General features: G+C 36.6%; 1 protein-coding gene and 1 pseudogene across 6 annotated transcripts in view; one reads left to right on the plus strand and one right to left on the minus strand.

The window, feature by feature from the left end:
- The window catches only part of METTL15 (methyltransferase like 15), a 432137-nt gene that overhangs the window by 27200 nt on the left and 383569 nt on the right, over window positions 1–21368 (plus strand). The window lies entirely within an intron of this gene.
- On the minus strand, window positions 15207–15518 carry LOC108581938 (annotated as a pseudogene).

The following is a 21368-nucleotide window of genomic DNA, read 5'->3' on the forward strand; positions in this document are numbered from 1 at the left end:
ACCAGGGTTGGCATGGTGGCTCACGCATATAATCCCAGACCTTTGAGAGGCTGTGGTGGGAGGATTGCTTGAGCTCAACAGTTTGAGATTAGCCTGGGCAAGGTGGTGAGACCCCCATCTCTACAAAACTAAAAAAAAATGCTGTATATGGTGGCGTACACTTGCAGTCCCAGTTACTTGAGAGGCTGAGGTGGAAGGATCACATGAGCCCTGGAGGTCAAGGCTGCAGTAAGCCATGATCACACCACTGCACTCCAGCCTGGGTGACAGACTTTGACCTGGTCTCAAGAAACAAACAAAAACTAACACACCTTCTTGGCAGCCTTGTGTTAGGTGATATGTGTGAGGATGGGTTTAAATATCAGGGTTTATAATTCAATGCGTAGGAATAGTTTGTATGCACATAATCATAATAGTAATACTATTTGAAAAAATAAGTGTTATAAGAAAGGCATGCTGTTCAAATCAGAGAAGGGAAAACACAAGCAGATGTGTACATGTGAGGACTGGATCTTTAAAGAACAGTATTTAAAATTTCAGTTAGAATATGTTGAGTTGATGGAAAGGTCTAGCAACTGACTGAGAGAGGTGAAGGTCATTGGATTTGAGATGTACATATTGTCAAAGTATGAGACTTTGTGTCGGTCTACATGTGCAGATGTTGTAGTCACAGTTATTCTAAGTACAAACACTTAAACTTGACCACTTAAATATGACATATGGCATTGCAAAATATGACTTGATTTGCTGAAGTAGAGAGCTATTCTCGGTTAAGTTTCTTTTAATTTATGCAATAGTTATATTTATAGAAAATTCAGTCTATATTAATTAAATCCTTGTAAAAAGTACTGTGTGATATGAAAAATGACATTTTGGTTTAGGCTTGGATAATTGTTGCTGCCCCCTCTCCTTCATGAATAGTCACTGTAAGTCATGGATAATTTGGGTCAGTTTATTTTGTAGCATGTGCTGTGCATTTGTGCATTGCAGGATATCCAGCATTCCTGTAGCTCACCCATTAAGTGCTAGTGGCATCCTCCAATTTTTTTTTTTTTTTTTTTTTTTTTTTAATTATCTGAACACATTTTCAGAATTCCCCCATTGAGCATTTCTGGGTTAGACGAAAGAAGGCACAGAGCAGTATGTGGATTAGACCCAAGGAGAAGGCTTCTATTTTGCACAGTGACCAATATGATAGAGATGTGAAGCAGGGCAACAGAATTCAAGTACATTCCTGAAATAGAAATAGAATTGCTGTGGGGCAAGGTGGTAAAGTTTTCTTACTCTCTCAGCCTCCTGTCCACATTTAACTTCTTTCCTCACATCATCTCTAGCCCAGGTGTACCTGGTAGCCTGGTTATGTTAACACTGGTGGCCGAAGTGAGAATTCTTGACTGGTTTTGGTAAAGCGTGTAATTTCAGCATACTTTCTAACTAAATTAGCATTTTTCTTCCTTTCTACTATACTTCCAAGCATTTTGTTTTTTTGCCACTTGAAGGCAGTCACAAAAGATGCCTGATCTTTCTCATGTAAATGTTTATTTCTCTATTTTTTTCTTGCCATTAGGTAAATGTGTTGCATAAAATGTAATCTTTGTATTTCTGTTTGATTGTGAACATATCCAAATGCACTAAAATGCATTGGAATCAGTGAAGATGATCATTGCAATTTTATCTTTTGTTCAAATTGATAAACTTTTAATAGAGCCACTTTTGGCCAACTTTAACAGTTTTTGTTGTCTTGGAAGAATCATCTCATATGCAGCAGATTTACTTCTGATGATCCTGATAAATCAGAAGTATTACTTTCAAAAGATTAATATTATAAAGTCTAGCCTTGTTGAGCTATTTAGATGTTGTGCTTGTTCTACATTTGGTGACGTTTGTAATGTGGAACAGTATTCTTCATTTTAAATAAAAATTTAGAGTGATAAAAAATGATTATTTACCTGGGGCATTAAACCAAATCTGATGAGGTTTTTAGCTTCATTTGTGATGTAAAACCCATAGTGAAGATTAGAAGTAGTTCCTGAAGTATGCATGCCTTGTGAAATATATTTCTAGTTTCAATATCTTTCCTAGGGGAAATGCCCATGCTATGGGAATCACTATGATTAGCATTAATTGTTATGCTTCTTGGGTCTCCTTGCAAAGAAGCTAGACTTGTAAAAACGAACCTCTTTTTTGCCCTGTAAAGGTCATAGCAACAGACATTGTATTAAAATGGAATAGTATAATGGTCTCTTGACTGGTTTAAATGGTAATACAAAATAATATACAATTATATTGTATGGGTGATATCTTTCATTAAGTTATATTTCTTTCAGATTAAAATATATAGAATTTTATGTGAGAAAAATTAAATATTTCATAAAATCCAATTTGTTCTTGTCCCTTAACCTTAACTTTAATATATTACTTATTCTGTGTTTTAAACTGGTAGAAAATAATTTCTTTTCTCTCTGTTTTTATCATAATCTTGAAAATGAAACAGTTAAATCAGTTAATTTCAGCTGCTTTTAAGTTTGTCTTGTGGAGGGTTTCTTCCATGAGATTTTCATAAACTATAACTGAGTTTATATTTACCCTACAGTGAATTGTTTAATTATCCTTTGAAAATTCACATTGGGGTAGCTTATGGTATTGTATTATTTGAGGAGAATTATTTCATCATCTTTGGTATATGATACAACTGCTTGTTTTGTTTTCATTACCACAGACTCCTGAAAAGTTTGTGAACACTGAATTTCAAAATCTTCTATTTTCCCACTGCATTATATTATAATCTTAATATCTTTTATTTGAACTTACAGTACTGAATTAATACTTATTTCTAAAATTGGTGTTTGTATTGTTAACAAGAAGATACATTTTTTGCATTTTAATTTTTATCTCCTTAGATGGCAATCCAAAAACATTTTAGAATTATGATGCATAAGGAATTTAATTACAGTTTCTAAGTCTTACAAAATAAAAAATATTAATTGGTGTTATTTTAAAATGTGTCATAAAGGACAATATCCTAACTGGGGCTATTGCTTAAGAGCAATCTCATTTAAGAAAAAGACAAAAAGTAAGATCTTAGGGTATTGTAATTTTGTAAATTTTTGTTTCTTGGAATATTTAGAAAAATTGATTTTAGAATGTCTCTTGGAATAGCTAGGCTAGAAATGGTGGTTCAAGGGTGCAAGGAGATTGTAGAATCTTCTAAAGGGAACAGTTTTTACTGCAATGGTAGGGAATAGATGCCTTATAGATGGGAGCTGTGACTCATATTAAAAGCCTTCAAGACAATTTCAGGCTTACTGTAGTCACTTTAGTCTAGGTCTTGGCATTTGATCAGTTGAGGAAGATTTTGAAAAAAATGTATTTCTCTTAACATACTATAGTAGCCAGTCTACAAGATGGGTTCCATTGATTATCACTGCCTAGTAATCATGCTCAAATGTAGTTCTCTGCTGCATTGAATTAGGCTGACCAGTGTAATCCATAAGATACTGCAAAAACAATAGTGTGTGACTTCAAAGGGTAAGTCATAAAATAAATATTGGCTTCTTCCATGCTGTCTTTTGGATTGCTTGCTCAAGGTGGGACAGCTACCATATCATTTGTATGCTTAAGCAGCCCATGGAGAGGCCTATGTAGAGTGGAACTGAGGCTCCTGCCAACAATCAGCACCAAGTAGTTGAGCAATATTGGGAATATATCCTCTAGTTTTAACCAAGCCCGCAACCTTGTGAAAGACCCCAAGTTAGAATCACTTGGTTCAGCTGCTACTGAATTCCTGATCCATAGAAACCATGAGATAATGAATATTTATTTGGTTTAAACCACTAAATTTTAGGGTAATTTTTTATGCAGGATACAGAAGTAATATACACAAAAATAAAAGCAAAGTTTCCACTATGTTGACTGCTCTAAAGGAAAGGTATGCACTACTATAAGAGTGACCAACAGACTTCTGTTTTAATATGGAAGTTTGGGAAAAGCTTGTGAGCTCAGATTCAAAGAACAGGAAAGACATTCCTAACGGAGCAACATGTGAACTGGCCCTGTTGTTGATTCAAGATTTTTTTGCTACTTAGCTCAGCAAGGTCCATGTTCTTGTCTCATGACCAGGAAGAAATAGCCACATGGACATCGAAGAGCGAGTGAGTGGAGTAGAATTTATTAGGCGAAAAGGAAAGCTCTCAGCAAAAAGAGGGGTCCTGAAAGCAGGTTGCTGGTTGCCCACTTCACAGTTGAATAAAAGGGCTTTTTACATACATACTGATGGGCTGGGTTCCCTATTTGTATAAAGCACAAATTCCTGATAGCTCCACCCCATTCTCCATGTGCGCATGTGGGCTCTTAGTTGGCTGTGGACATGTTTAGGCAACGTCCCAGTGCAAGTTCCCTTATCTGCACAAAACGTGGGTTAGAGGTTCTCCAGGGATCCTTCCCATACTGTCTGTCGAAAGCAAGCTGGCTAACCCCTTTCATTCCCTGCTTCAGCAACTGCTGTTGCAAAAAAGTGGACGATGACCCCTCTTAATTGCCTCCTGCTGACAGGGGGTTAGAGCTCCTCCTGAGGTCAGTTTAAGGGTCCTGGGAAGAATGGCATGTTCATGCAAGATTTCACTTGCATCACCATTTGAAGTTTAATGGCCTCCAAGCAAAAAGGAAGAATTTGGGTTATTAGAAGACATATATCAAAACGAAACAAGGGGATAAGGACCGCTGAAAAATCCCAAGGCTGCCAATGTGCTCAGATAGCTGGTAGCTAGCTATAGTTATACCTGCTAAGATTTGGGTGCATGGGGCTTGGCTTTGGTTAGCTCTTTTGGTCTTATTTTTCCAAACAAAGAAACCTCGGGTTATGGGCACTGTATTTATTCTTATCCTGGTAGGATTTGCAGGATAATTGCCCAGAACTAGAATATTGATCCAGATTTTTATCACCCATCCCTTTTGTTTCTTCTGAGCTACAGCCAGAGATTGCTGGTTGGTTCACAGGAATAAACCGGGTTAGTTTAAAATGTAGGCAAAAACTTAAAAACAACTGATGAGATTAGAATTTAATGACCAGTGTATGATAAGTTTTGAGGCATAATTTTTCTCTCTCCAGTCCTCATTTTTGTCAAAAACAAATCGTGATAGGACTGAGTTGTTGGTAAAATAAACTTTAGTCCTATACTTGGCCAGATTATTGGTGCAGCAAGAATAATTATTTTTCACATAGGCCTTTAAGTTGGCTTTGATGGAACTCTGTTCCATGAGGAATCTCAGATAAGACCTTTAAAAGCTGAGCCCAGTCATGGGTTTGTACCCTCAAATACCTATGAGTGGGTAAATTCCTTCCTTCTTGAGGTCACAAGAACCTGGGGCTCCTGGGCCTGTTAGAAGGTGATATTCTTTACTCACTACAGGTTAGTAACCCTTTATGGGGACTGTGTAGACAAGGTATGAGACCAGATTTCCCAAGGGGCTTTTATTGGCTCTGCAAGCCGCGCTTGATTCCTTAAAGGGAAGCAAACCCTTCCGGTTAAAACCTTGGTGAAACAACCAGTTTCTGCCAATCGTGTCCTGTTGCAAAGGAAAATGAATTCTTATTGCATAGATGCAAATAACTATATTGCCATAAGTTAAGAATACTCACAAATAGTTTCCAAATTCTGGAGATGCCAGGTGGGGAGAAACAAATATCCTCCAAATTTTGTTCACAGGAGTATACCTTACTCAATTATTGACAGCTGTAAATAGCTCAAAATAAGTTTCCTTGACTCTAAAAACAAAACAAGGATCAGCAACATTTTAAGCACAAAAGGCTAAAAAGATTACTTCAGTTTTCTGTTAGTTCAGTCCACTCTGTTAACTCTTGTTCTACTTGATATTCATGAACATTTCAGCTTTTCATGAGTCCTATATGTTTCTCTCTATTTCAATGTCCCAATCTCCAAAGATACCAGAAACCTGCCTCTAGGAGCACCTGTCAAATTCCTATATCTGATTATAAGCCATCTTTTGAAAAGGATCAAAGCTAGACAACAATTGTCTGTGAATAACAAAATGTCCAGGGTAGTTACCTCAAAAAGACGATTGACAAAGAAATTTGTTCATTTCTGTAGTAATATGGTTTGACTGTGTCCCCACTCAAATCTCACCTTGAATTGTAATAATCCCCCTTGTGTCAAGGGTGGCCACGTGGAGATAATTGAATCATGGGGGCGGTTTTCCCTATACTGTTCTCATAGTAGTAAGTCTCACAAGATCTGATGGTTTTATAAATAGGAGTTCTGCTGCACAAGCTCTCTTGCCTGCCGCCATGTAAGATGTGCCGTTGTTTCTTCTTAGATTTCTGCTATGATTGTGAGGCCTCCCCATCCATGTGGAACTGTGAGTCCATTAAACCTCTTTCCTTTATAAATTACCCAGTCTTGGGTATATCTTTATTAGCAGAATGAGAACAGACTAATACATGTGGTTTACAGTAACATAATAACCTTAATTATTATTGATAGCATATACTCAGACATTAGAATTGTAGACATCCCATACAATTTTAGAACATATATTAACATTGTTCATTAAAATATAACCTATGAAAGATTAAACATCACTTTGGCAATCCCCCATAACTAAACATGTCAAATAATCCTGTTTACCTCTCTCTTGGGTGCTTTAGGGGTCCTCTGGCATCCAAAAGCTAGGGGTCAGGAAAGACAATTTTTGAAGCTGAAGTTTGATTTTGGGAAACTTGTTAAATATATATGTTAGAGGTTCAAAGCATGTGATATTATGAAATAGAATTCCAGTTTACCATAAGTTCTTTAGCCAAAATGATGACTCAAAAATAAAAAAAAGGCTAAACCTTTCATTATCTTTTACTGTTACATGAAAATCTTGTTTTAGAGAGAAAATGCCAGATTACACCCTTACATTAGTCTACTATTAATGCCAACCCCAATTTTTTGTTTTAGTGGAACCTTACAGATAATTTTATCCAATCTTAGCCAGTTTGACCATGAGGTGAAATTTTTGTAAACCTTTTATAATACTTTACAAATTTTTGTTAAATAGCAGATCAGTGCCTTAAGAAAACCTTGTACTTTTATTTCATTGCTCAATTTATGGAATGACTGTATAATACCTTTTTGAAGTTAATCAATATGTTCTTATATAGAATTTCTTTTGGAAGATTAATTTTTACAAACCTTCCACTCTTTATTTAAACTTTCAGCTTTATCTTATCTAATTCAAAACAATCCTTTAACCCTAGTCCAAAATTTACATTCCCATGCCTTCTGATAATCTTTTACTAAAAGCACATATTAATTTCATTACACACCTTGCAGGTGAATCTATTTTCAGTAGTCTCAATTATATGTTTTAACAGTAACTGTTAGCAATTTTTAATTTTAGTGTAAAGGCTGGTAAGTTGTTTTAATTATGTACTAGGTACAGATAAAGTCTGACTCTTTCTAGCATAGTTAAGGGCGTGGTTAATTCTATATGCCCTCAAGCCTTATCAAATTGTAAAGCAGGCAAGTCAGTTCTCCAAAGCCAAAGAAGCAGTTTGTAACCTTCAAACATGTAGCAAACCTAGTATCTGACCCGCATAATTTAGATCACATATTTACATTTTGAAGACATTTGTATTTTACCAGTTGTCTTCAAAAATGTTTCTATTTCTCAAAGATTAAAGTCACTTGAAGGAACAGGCATAACAGCTTTTTTTTTTTTTATTTCAAAAAATATTTGATCTAAGCACTTATTTTTCTTTAGGCCATTAGAGCTATTTTTTTTTTTTTATAACCATCACACACATAACACATGTATAATTATACAGACACAGACAGAAGAAGATCCAGTAATTGTAAGATTCTTCATTTTCCAATCTCCTAGTCAGATTATTGGCCTCAGGGTGGTGCCCTTCAAGAGCAGGGCTAGGAAAGCATACAGTTTCTAGGGCACAATAAATGGGTAAAGCTGGAAGACAAAAACAGATTTTGAGAGGAATCTATCCACTTTTAATTCCTGGAGTTTCATGTGGAAAACAGAAGGAATTTTTTTTTTTCCCCCCAAAATGGGGTTTGTGGCATCTTCTCTGTTTCTCCTCAGGTGTTCTAGGCCATTTATCTTAGGGCCTCTCGTGTACATTAAGAGTAGCAACACGAAATGGAGAAAAATAATTCATGCGACTGAGAAAAAGTCCTTTTTCCAGAAAAACAAGATCCCATGAAGTGTAAAACATAAAGGCCTTTTACATATACCTATAGCTTGGATATCCACTTTTAATTAAGCTGAGTGCTTTTTAAGAAAATCCTTTGAAATCCCTTATTACCCTACTTTAGCCATGCCAAGTGGCCAATATTTCTACCAAAAGTAACCTCACAGGTGAAACCAACAAGCCTCAATTAAGGTTATGGATTAACTGTGAGTGTACAAGGTATTTTCAAAGAAGTGGTGAGCAGTTCCTACAAAATCTGGAGTATTAAAAGGTGGCTCAGAGAAAGAAAGATTTAAGAAAGGAAGCTAGAATTTGTTCACAGAGGGGAAGACAATCAGCAAATTCTAAGTCACATGGATACTAACCTGAACGTACTCATTCCCTATGCCAAAATTGAACCCAGGCCACCATTTTAAAATGGCAGAGGCCAGAAGAAAGTACTGCCATGTGTTTACAAGGTCAAGCTCCCAAGGACGTAAAAGAAAATGGAAACCTGCTGCAAAGTTTGTTACTGCCCAGTTTGCTGGTTGGCTTGAACAACAGGCTTATGGGGTCCTAGGCTTGCATTCTATCCTAAGATATTCCTCCTTATCATGGAACCATGCAGAAAGACACACAAAACACAACTGTAGATTGACTACAGCCTAAGACTAGCCTCACAAATCGTTTTCTTCCATTAATCCAGACTTTACAGAGGATGCAAACATTTTTATCATTTTTTCAACCAGTCTGCACAGGGAGAGGGAGGCCCGAAGTCCAACTGTTAAGAACTTTTACCCTTTTACCAGCATGTCAGTCTTCTGGGTTTCCTTCCCCTGAGCTCACTTTTAAGCCAAGCAGTTTAAGGTTTGGGGAAACTAACTTTTCCTACTTTGGGGGATACATCTGAGGGGAGTGTCCTGTGGTATGGGGGCACAATTACCCATCTGTGAAGAGAAGACAGAGTAAGGATTTTCTTTTTTTCCTCAAAAGAATCCCAGTGATTTAGGAGGCATTTGAGAGAAATACAGACTGAAGATGATTGGTTACTCATCTAGAAAGAGGGGAACAAGGCATCCCTAGTTCCTTTTTTCTCCCAGTGAATACCTGGGATATGTGAGGGAGAGAGAGAAGAGCCGTCCTCTTTTCTTTCTTCTGTCCTTACATCCCTGAGTCCCTGTAACCTTGGGAGGGTGCAGACCATGGGTGCCAATGTGGCTTTTCACCCTTGTTAACAGGGGGCCTAGGAGGTGGGAATTGTCCACATTTACCCACATGCTGCCTTTCAGCTGCTGTCAGTAACCTTTGAGTTTCCTAGACCTTGTCTATGCCATGGATGCTAGCATGACCTCTATCTGTGAAATGGGAGGGGTCCTAATTGGCAGGAATGAGTCATGCTAAGATAAATCTGTGGTGCTGAGTCCTCAAACAAGGGAGAGTAAAGGGTGTCTTGTGAGTTGGGGTCCTGGCCTAATAAAATATTTTCCAAAAGGAAAACAAACAAAAACTCTCACATAGAAAAGCTCCCTGTTTTCTCAGGGCCATGTTAGAAAAGAAAAAACAAAAAAAACAAAAATACAGCTTAAATGCAGGATGGGGAAAATGCCTGAGGGAAAATCCTCTAGCTCTATACAAATGGGTTCCTCCAACAGGGAGAGAAACTCTTAGTCATTGTACCCTCATTTTGGCAAGGCCAGGAGTGGAAAGACTCTGTGGGCCCATGGCAGGAGTGGATGGTGAGCAGGAATTGCTGGCCAGCTGGCTGTGCAGGACCCAAGACTGCCCTGGGGCCCAGGTGGCGGCTGCAACTCATTCCTGCCCCATGTGTTTGTTGGATGTAGCATGTGCATGTGCAGACATGGCAATACACCCCAGCTGGGAGGGAAGCAGGGAGGATAGGCACCTCCGCTTGCCTTTCTGTTCCGAGCGTGCACCCGGGCTGTTGGGGTAGGGGTGTGGGAAGTGCCTCTAAGAACAGTCGGAAATCGCATTGTTCTGAATGGCATTTCTGATGGCTGGGCTAAATGCTCACTCTAGCTAGTAATATCTGCAGTTTGCAGCAACATCTTTAACATTATAAAAGAAGAGACAGGTACCATGATAGTCCTGGAACAAAAGAAGGAAAATACTGTGGGAAAGACTGGATTGGAATAAGGCCGACATTCCCAACCCTCGAGAGTGATGGGGGGTTTTTGGGGTACTCTCCAGCATCCTGTCCTCTGTTGCTGTGCCATTCATTCTTCTTTGGCTCACCAGAGGTTGGGTGCTGCATCTACCTTCAGAAAAAGTCTGAGGAGGAGAAGGCTCAGAAATGAAAGTGAAAGGTTTTGGATCTGCAATTTACTCATCTGCCAGGTATTCTGAACTTGTCCCCAAAATGATGAAGGATTTTTTTGCTCCTTAGCTCAACTAGGTCTGGGTTCTTGTCTCATTACCAGGAAGAAAGAGCCATGTGGCCATCAAAGAGTGAGTGGAGTAGAATTTATTAGGTGAAAAGGAAAGCTCTCAGCAAAAAGAGGGGTCCTGAAAGCAGGTTGCTGGTTGCCCCCTTCACAGTTGAACACAAGGGTGTTTCACATACATGCTGATGGGGCTGTGTTCCCTGTTTGTATAAGGTATGAATTCCTGGTGGATTCACCCCATTTCCCCTGTGGGCATGTGGGCCCTTATTCTGCTGTGGCATGTTTAGTCAAAGCTCCTGTTCAAGTTCCCTTATCTGGACCAAACACATGTGGGAGGTTGTCTAGGGACCCTTTCCTTACTGTATGCCTGAAGCTGGGTAACTCCTTTCATTATTATAGCCAAATAGGTTCTTCTTGCCCGATGCCCAGAAAGTTAATATGCTGAGAACAGCAGTAGTTGCAGCAGAGATAGTGTTTACTCATAACACTTTAATTGGGAGGAGGATGGGAGATATTTCTCAAATCTGCCTCTCTAAGAGTGTGGAGACTAGGGTTTTTAGGGGTAATTTGGTGGGCAGAGCACTAGGGAATAGGTATTGCTGATTGATTGGGGATGAAATCATGGGATTGTCCAAACTGTCTTCATGTGCTGAGTCAGTATCTGGGTGCGGGGTTTACAGGACTGGTTGAGTCAGTTCCTTGGTATGAATCACGGTCCTGTTGGTATCAGGTGGTATGGCTGAATGCACGAGTCTGAAAAATATCTGAAAGATCAATCTTACGTTTTGATAATAGTGCTATTATCTAAAGGAGCAACTGGGGAAGACTTTGACTTTGGGACACAGAGACAGAGTCAGAGGCAGGAGGGTTGCTTAAGCCCAGAAGTTGGAGACCAGCCTTGGCAACATGGTGAAACCCTGTCTCTACAAAAAATTTAAAAACAAAATTATTCTGGCATGGTGGCATACACCTGTTGTCTCAGCTACTTGGGAGGCTGAATTGTGAGGATCGCTTGATCCGGAATGTCAAGGCTGCAGTGAACTGAGATCGCACCACTGCACTCCAGCATGCTTAACACACTGAAACCCTGTATTAAATAAAAATAAAATAAAATAAATCTTGTGACCTCCAGCTATGTGACTCCTGAGTAGTAAGCAAGCTAGGGAACAATGGCTGGTGATTGCTTAATTACGCTTATAGCTTAACAGAATTCAAGTCTTTACCATAATTGTAACCTTATGGACTTTCATTATTTTCACAAACGCAGTTTCCATCCTGAACAAAGAGGAGGGTTAGTTTTAGGCAGGGACTGTTATCATCCTTGCTTTAAACTATAAACTAAATTCCTCCTATAGTTAGCTTGGCCTACACAGGGGAATGAACAAACAGCTTATGAGGTTAGAAATGAGATGAAGTCAGCTATGTTAGATTTCTCTCAATCATATTCTTTGCAAAGGCAGTTTTACTGTTGTAGGAAAAAGCAGGACACTTCTGAGAAACCAAATGTCAAAAGCCAAAATGAAAACAAATTTAGTTTAAAGATGTTAATTGGCTTTATTTGCAATTCTAGAATTGGATAACACTTCATTCCATAAAGCAGAATGAGTGTTACAGAGAGTGGACCAGAGGAGATTGATTTTATAGATAGAAAAGGGCCAAAGAAAAGAGAAACAAAGAACAAAGAGTAGATTGGTCACTTGAAAGTTACTTTTCTAGAAAGGCAAGAACAGGGAAACAGCAAAATAAAAAAATATTAATATCAGGTTACTTAAGTTTATTTATTTTTGGGTAAGTGTTAAAGGAAGAAGGAAATTCATTATCTTGCTGACTGGCCTATTTTGGAAATTTGGCTGTCATTTTTCTCTCCTGATTTATTGGAAAGTCAAATAACAACTTAGTTTTGATTTGGTGACTGGGAACTTCAATGCTTTGATTTAGATTTTTAGTTTAGTGTATTGGGGCCTAGTGCAGGAGCTTTGCCCAAAACAGTAGATTTCTGTAATTTTTATTTAACGTGAAAGCACAGTGTGGCTAAGTGTAGACAGCAAGGATGTATGGAAAAAGATGAAGTTAAGAAGAATAAAAATGCTAGGCCTTAGACCATATTAAGAATATTGGTCTTTATTTTAAAAGCTGTGGGAATTCACTGAAAATTCATTAAATTCATTTTGATCAGAGGATGTGGGCTAACTAGATTAGATAGATATTTTGTAAAGAACATTCAGATTGCCTTGTGGAAAATAGAAGTGGTAGGCTGGGAGTGGGTTGTGCAAGAGTAGATGAAAGGAGACCAGTTAGAAAGCAACTGTATTTATTGAAAGAGATGGTGATAGTTTAGATAGAGTGGTAACAGTTTAAATGGACAGAGGTGGGCAGATATGAGGGGTTTTGAATATAAAATAAACAATCTGATGAAGAGCTAGATATGGGAAGTGAAGAGAGGGAACTGTTAAGGTAAGTGTGTGGCCTTGTCGTAGGATGAACTAGGACTCTTTTTTTTTTTTTTTCCCTTAATAGAAGATCACATATTTTGTTTTGGACATGTTTTTAGATGCTTTTCAGACAGCCAGAATAGAGTTTCAAGAGTCAGTTAGATACAGTGTTTTGGAGCTCAGAGGTAATGTTTGAGCATGAGACAAAAATTTACCAGATTTAATTCTTATTAAGTCATAACCCACGTGATACAGTCCTTGAGGAGTTTTATAGTCAAAAAAACATAGTCCATTAAAACTACAATTATTTAAAAATAATGCAAGTTCTTTATGCATTTCTCAAAACCATGAAGGGACTCGTAATTCCCAGCAGTACTCTCTAGTATTGCTCTTGTTCCCTTTCTCATCTTTTGTTTTCATCAGATGCAGCTGGTGTGCCATTCTTTTTTCAAAAACTACTGAAGAAGCTACCCCTCTACTCTCATCCAGGCTAGCTTTTATTCTAATTCATCCTTCTTCTTTTGTACTTTGCTCTGTATTATTTACGTTGATGTAACTGTTACTATTTTGACAACATAGGACCTTCCTTGCACTGGATGATAGGGAAAGAAGCTGGTAGCATAAAGCCAGATGTTCCTTTGATGCTTTAGGAAGAGGAAAGTCAGGGAACACTTAGGGGAACAAAGACGCATTAATGATTTTTGTCATGTAACTGAATGATCAGCATGTAAGTAAAAACGAAAACCATGAGCCTAGATGAATTTTGCCTTGAGAAAACACATCCTGATCCTTGAGTAGTTCCGTCATTTAATAACTCAGTTTAGGAAGATAAGCATAGAGGAGACCGATTAGGATCTCTGTTGACATCTGACTGGAACTTCATAGCTAACTCTTGCTTTAGGCTGCAGCCTAGGCATTTGTTTCTTTGAAAACCCTTTTTTGACATTTCATTTCCAGGTTAGGTTCTGCTCCAGCAGGCACTGATTGCTCATTATGGTCCTTATCATTGCTATAATTTATTTAATTGCATGTGGTCCCCAATAGACTCTAACCTCTGGGAAGAGGAGAGACAAGTTCTTCATTTTAACCCCAGTAAGTGTAATCTTTTATGTAGTGGATCGCAATAAGCATTTGTTTAATTCAGGCAGGTATTCTCATTTGGCTCATTAGGTTTCATAATGTGTATGTCAATATTTTCTACTTAGCTTACTGTCAAAATATATAGATCCGCTCTTTAGAAAACAACATAAAATAGCTGTACTCCAGCTTCTTATATCAGATTATGACTTTGACCTCTCTGTCACCTAATACTTATAAAAACTTTGGGGGAAATAAAATTTATGAAGGACTGCAATGTACTTAGACCATATAATTTTCACACTCTTAGAATTACTCTTACACATGTTTCACTGATATTCCATAGCTTATATAGAGGAATATTAAAAGTAATGCAACTTTGAAACTGATTATTGTGTTTACTCCAGAGATGGAGGAGGAAGTGGTAATTTACTATCTTACCAGTTTATGAGGACTAATAGGATTTTTTTCTTTTTTTTCCTTTTTTTTTTTTTTTTTTGAGACAGAGTCTTGCTCTGTCGCCCAGGGTGGAGTGCAGTGGCGCAGTCTCGGCTGACTGCAAGCTCTGCCTCCCGGGTTCACGCCATTCTCCTGCCTCAGCCTCCTGAGTAGCTGGGACTACAGGCGCCCGCCACTGCGCCCGGCTAATTTTTTGTATTTTTAGTAGAGACGGGGTTTCACTGTGGTCTTGATCTCCTGACCTTGTGATCCGCCCGCCTTGGCCTCCCAAAGTGCTGGGATTACAGGCGTGAGCCACCGCGCCTGGCCAGGATTTTTTTTTCAAAGTGCAGTAGCAGGAAGGCTTATTTTGAATGACCAGGGTTTAGATGTATATGTGCGTGTGTGTAATTTTTGGTGGATATAGTGAATGATGCAACCATTTATGTTTCTCTCTTTGCAGTGGCTTTTAGGGAACTCACTGGTAAATTTTGTGGCCTGCTTATATTAAAGGATGTAAACATTGTATGTCCTTTCTTTTGAGTGACAGTCATACCACTGATTATACTTTTTTTTGGACACATTTTATTCAGATAGCAGTTTGATCACACATGATCCAAGAACACTCAAATAGTAAATAAAATATAATCAGATGTTAAAGACTTGTTGTCAAACGTTATAGGCAATGAGGCAATGCTTACTTATGATTGCTCCAATATAAAACCACATTTACACCTCAGTGGCCACTGAACCATTCAGCACAGCTTCCTTAACTGTCAGCTGTTAGAAGCTAGCAGTGTGAGCACTGTTGACTATTTTTTTCAGGCTCTGAATAGCTGTCAGGATCTCAGTAGGAGTTGGAGGAGTTAGCTCAACTTTGGCTTAGTATCTAAATGCGGCCAATGTAGGCTTCAAATAAGTCACAGCAGTGTTCACTAGTGTTGGAGCCTCCTCCTCCAGGTTTCAGACAAATCGGACCATGATTTTAGGATGAAAAATCCATGGCCCCAAATGGCTAGCTAATTATACTTTTAAAATTCCTCTTATCTTTATTGCTACCTTTGTCTCTTTCCTATTTCCATTTCTTTACTGTTTTACTTTCTGTACTTTCTGTACTTTGTAAGTCATCTCAGAATTTTTTGAATTTAAAATTTTTTTAAATTTTTCATATGGCATGAAAAAATTACTTGTAGACATCTATAACATAATGGATCTCTTATTGGTAATTTGTTTGGGAACTGACTTGGTACTAATTGGTACTAACTTTGATTTCTCTCACTGGATTCCTAGACTCTCCAGGATGTTAGGACAGGCTGTGGCCTGTGGAACACCTCGTCTTGTACATTCTGTTTTCTGAATAAAGGGTCTTCTTTGTTTTCCCTGCAACGAGTGGTCTTTTGTTCCTCATTTCTGTGGTCCATTACCCATTCTCCCAACCCAATGGCATGTCAAAACTATTTAAAATTTAAAAAAACTATTAATATAATTGCCTATTAATAAAACTTTATAATAATAATTATAATTGCTTATTTAAAAACTATTAATATAATTGCTTATTAACAGAACTGTATTACTCTGATTTAATAAACTGAGGTAAACTATATAATAAAAGTTATTGTCTTCTTTTTCATATTATGTTTTATAATTTGAAGAATCATTTAAAGCTTTAGATTTATTCTAGAAAAGTCTATAATTGAATCATACCATGATAAGCTAAATCTGAAAATGTAAGAAAGTTTCTATGGGATAGATGTATGATGATTTTAGGCTTTTCTTCAAGTCTGGATTTTGTTTCCACTGCTATTTTAATGAGTTAGGAAATATGAGATATTTAAATATGATGAGGTGAAGTTCATTGAACACTTTAATGTTGGTTATATTATTTATATCCTCTATATAGTTTAAAAAACAACTAGCATATTTTATAGATATATTTGCAAGACTGATTTTAAAATAATATGTTTTCATTGTTTTGTTAACAAATCAAACTTTTCAAGCTATTTCTGACTGTTAAACCTTTCTGGAAAGTTGTTCCATATCCTTCCGGTCATCTAAATTTATCACAAGGTTTTAACTAAGAAGGTTGGTGAACCCTCTTTCCTTTTGATCTTGCATCCTGGCGAGTGCTTGAATATTTCTTGTGTAAGAAAAGTTTTGGTAGATGAGTCAGTGCACTGAGTCATAGGCAGCATGAAGCCTCTAGTGTTCTATACTAACTAATTGGAAACAGTTTCAAAATTAATTAAGGCACAGTTGTCAGCTCAGTGTTACTGATTGACATCCCACCAAAGTATTTTGTCTTTTGGCAACTTGGTTAATTGTTCTTTGGTATTTAGATTTTTGTTTTGCTTTATAGATTTTTAAAAATCTGTTGAATAGACCTATAGTTACCATGTTGATTTTTATTTTTTAGAATCCTGTTATGAACCCTGTGTCATTGTGATTAATTTCTTCCTTACTTGATGCCTTTTTTTCTCTTAAAAATATTCAATACAATATCTTTTCTTTTTATCTTGCTAATTTATCAGTCTATGAGAAAGTCTGTTATGCTCCACACAAACCAGTTCATAAGTAAAAGCATATTGATTTGTTCAATAATAGCCCAGTATCCAATTAAACATTATGTTTTACTTAATAAAAAACAAATTAAGTGGCTTGCTTACATTCCTTTACATTGCATTAATTTGACCTTAATAAATTCATTAAAAATGACGTTTTTAAAAGTCTCTTCCTTCATTAGGTTCATATTTATTTAAAATAAAGTATTCGAAAGAAAGTATTTCATTTATATAAAGAATTTTGCAAGGAGGGATTGATTAGGTGTTCTTCATGTTTATGGAAGAATAAACAAAAGGAAATCAAGACCAGGAAGGTATTTTGGCTGAAGAGAGCAAGTATGTGCTGGCAAAATGATAAAATGCTAGAATGGATTACTGAATAAAATAAGAAAAGAAGAGAACTCACATATTAAAGACCTGATAGGTTTCAGGCACTTTACATATATTATTTCTCTAAATCCTCCCAGCATCTATGAGATGGAAATTATTTACCTATAATCAAATGTGGATCTTGAAGCCTCAACAATATCTGTATAATAAACACCTAAGGCAATCTACAACAGCATTTTAGTATGCTGTCTAGTGCCAGATTCAGGCATTATGCTAAAGGAAAATTCAGGAAAAGCATTTGATCTAGTTACAAAGTAGACAATCTTTAGGGCAATAAGTGGATTACACATCCTTCAGTCATTCCTCTGAAACATTTCTTTTGAAGTTATTGATTGAAATTGAGACACATTTTATAATTGATGACATGCTATAATTTAATTGGCAGTATCTTTTCTTCATGATATGTAAAATTAATGCTGCATCACATAATCAGTATCATCTTGCATTTGATAGAGTACAGTAGATGGTCGGTCTTTGATGGAATACCATATATGATCTTTATCACTCATTAGAAAACTTTAAGAACAATGGTAACCTATTGGTTTTTTGTTCATTATCCCTAAGTTCTGATGAGATGATCTTTGAAAAATTCTGTGGTCAAATGTGTTTTAAAAATACAGCATAATCTATTCTTCTCCTGGAGATTTTCAGTGCAAACTAACATATAAGAATTCTAGTAAAACAAACAAACGAACAAACAAACAAACACAAAACCAACATTTTTACCTTTGTTTAACCCATTGTACAAACTTATTTGATCATATATTTCCTCCACCCTGACAAACTCTTTTTTACTTACCTAGTTTTCAAAGGACATTATGCATGTGCCTGAGGAGTTTAATGCTTTATCTAACTTTGGGAAATGCTGGGTTACTTGGTCTTTTACCTAAAATTGAGTATTACCAGTTAGAGTCTAAATCTTTCTGAGGGTCCACACAGTTTTCTCTCCAGTCTTCTTATCCAACCTCATTTTATTTATGTATATTTTGCTCATAGGTTGGCCAGACCCGCATTACCAATTTCTTATTTTTTGTTTCAACTTTTACTTCTTGAGTCATATCTTGGTATATAGTTTTTCATTTACTAATAAATTGTGATACTTGAAATTTATTAACTGGATGTTTAGAATTTCATTAAAGATTCTAAATAGAGAATTAATGGTCATATATAAATTGGAAAGGAAAAAAAATCAATTTTTCTGACATTTTATGATACCTAAAAGTCAGTAGGTTATGGTAGCCTTATTTCCACGTTACACTGATTGCTTCACAGGTACAACATTTTTCATCTACAAAGATTCTCTGAAGAGTGAATCTCCCTTCCCTGCTATTTTTCTTGTTTCTTTCTTCACTCCCTGGCCATCACATCTTCCTTCCCCACTTCCCTCTACCTTCTCTCAAAAATCTGGACTCAACTTATTTACTGATTCTATGTTCTTTCAGCATTATTTAATTCTTTAATATTGGGTCATGCTTATTTCCAATTATATTTTCCATTTTTATAATTTTGCTTCTCTAGCCCTACTTTTAGCACTTGACAAGAGAACTTGTCTAAGTCTTTGGCTTTTTATACCTAAGCTGAATGAGTTACTATTTACCAATCTCCCTGATTGTCACAGTAGTTTATCACATTTAAGTCACCAAGGGATTGAGATAAGCTGATTTTATTTCAACTTTTTCAAAATTCTTCCTTACGTATGGTATTCGTAGTCATGGTCTATGCTTGTGGTGGTCAGTCCTGTCAAGTAGTATTCTTAAGTTTGCTTTGTTCCTATCACTGTGCTAACCATCTTAGACTTTATATATTCTGTGTTTTTAAACACTCTGATCTCAGTGAGGAAAAAATCCATTAATTTGTAACTTATTGCATTCATAGCATAATAATACTGCATTAAAAGGATGGGAAATGAGAATAGAAATGTGGATTGGTACCACATTGTGTAGCAGTTTGACTGCCAGACCAGACACTGCTAGGCTAAGGCAGCTTTTCAGAAAGGGAATAATACACTTTATTTTTCTTGTTCTGCCATGTAGTTAGCCTAAACACTTGAATTATTTCAAGTAGGAGCTTGGTACTTTATCATCACGTCTTCTGGACTTCAATTAATTTTTTTTTTTTTTTTTTTTTAGCCATTTCTACTTTGAAGAACCTATGTAATAGGATTTTTCTGATAATTAGATTAGAAGTTGTTCATAAAGTGTTTAACAAACAGTACTTGGTACAGACAGAGATGATAATATAATGACAAAAATATTGGATTATGGATGTAGCTGAAGTGTGTGTGTGTTTGTGTGGCAGGGGTGAGTGGTGGGTGTTGAACTACCAAATCTGCTCTCATCTAGCCAAACTGCCATGTATCAGATGTACTACACCAGGGCCATTCTTGCAGTTTACATTTTTTAGACTGGAAATCAAGAGACCTGGGTTCTTACACCAACTCTCTGTTACTTTGCAGGTTACCTTTCCTTCTAGGCCATGGTGCCTTCATAGATAAAATAATGAATTTGGAATAGGTAATTATTAGATTTAAAATATATGATTCTTTAGGGATAGGCAACGAGTGGCTGAAGATCCATTAAGGAGAACATGTAAGTAGGATCATCTCTTTTATCTCATTGCACTGTTTCTGATGGATTACCCAAAACCAAACTGGCATATGACTTCGGAATTCATTTGCTTCCCATAGAAAAATTATTTTCAATACAAAAAGGCCTATGTAGAAAAGCACTATAACAAAACAGTACTTAAATTTTATTTAAAATATATTTGCATTTCTGAAATTGAGAGTCAATAAAGAAAATTCCAAGGCAAGAAAGCATCTTTGAGATGCTTTGCAATTAGAAACACTCATGGAGACAACTGAAGAATTTAGAAAAATAAATTGAATAATATTTGATAAATTTAGACTCTCAGCAAACCCAGGACCCAATGTAGCTTCTTTGAATTTCAAATATAGAAACTATAGGCCTGCCATTACTCAGGGTACATCTCTTGGGCAGGCAGTCCTAAACTCCTGGTCAGATTAGGTTTGAAAGGTTTAATCAGTTCTTATCCACTGCACCCCAGCCCTCCAATCTCCTGCAATGCTGTTTTGTGTCTTATTGTCAACAGAGTGGGGCTAGAAGATTTCCAAGATAACTTTCAATTTATTAGTTATACTACATTAGTATAGTATTGATATTTTTTCGTTTGGCTTTTGTGTTTCATTGGTTCTTTTGTTTTCTCTTTTCTATTGCCTGTTTTCTATATTCTTTCTTCTTGTTACTGTCTACTTAGGCCATGAAATTGAGATGGATTTGTGTGAGAGATATTGAGGGAACAAAGGAATTGGACTGATGAAGCTTTGCTAACACCTCTTCCTCAAACACACAAACTAACTTTATTATTTTGAATATGGAGAGGGAGGAAACAATGAGAAGACAAAAGGAGAAAAGGTGAAGATAGTGAATTGGAAAAGGTATTTTAAAAATATCTGTACTAACTTTAAAATGGGGGTGATTTTAAAAAATGAAAAATCCCTCTCCTTTATACACATATCCTCTGTGATAGAAAAAAAAAAAAAAAGAAAACCCCTAAAATTTATATGATTTCATTCTAAAGGAAAGAGCTTTGTTGCCTTCTAGTTATCAGTTTAGAAATCCAGCTCATTAGGGTCAGACTGTTAAAACCAAGAAAATCATTGCTGCCTATTCAAGAGTTGAGACTTTAGCTTTACTTTTCTGTGAGTTTTTATTTATCAGAGGTATTCTCAGGAGGTAATGATGAACCTGAAACTGTTCCAGCCTGTGCTGAAATACTCCCACACCATGAGAGTGTAAATTTATCAAATATTATTCAATTTATTTTACTAAATTCTTCGGTTGTCTCAATGAGTGTTTCCAAT

This window comes from Papio anubis, chromosome 12 (genome assembly GCF_008728515.1).
Source record: "Papio anubis isolate 15944 chromosome 12, Panubis1.0, whole genome shotgun sequence".
Lineage (NCBI taxonomy): Eukaryota > Metazoa > Chordata > Mammalia > Primates > Cercopithecidae > Papio > Papio anubis.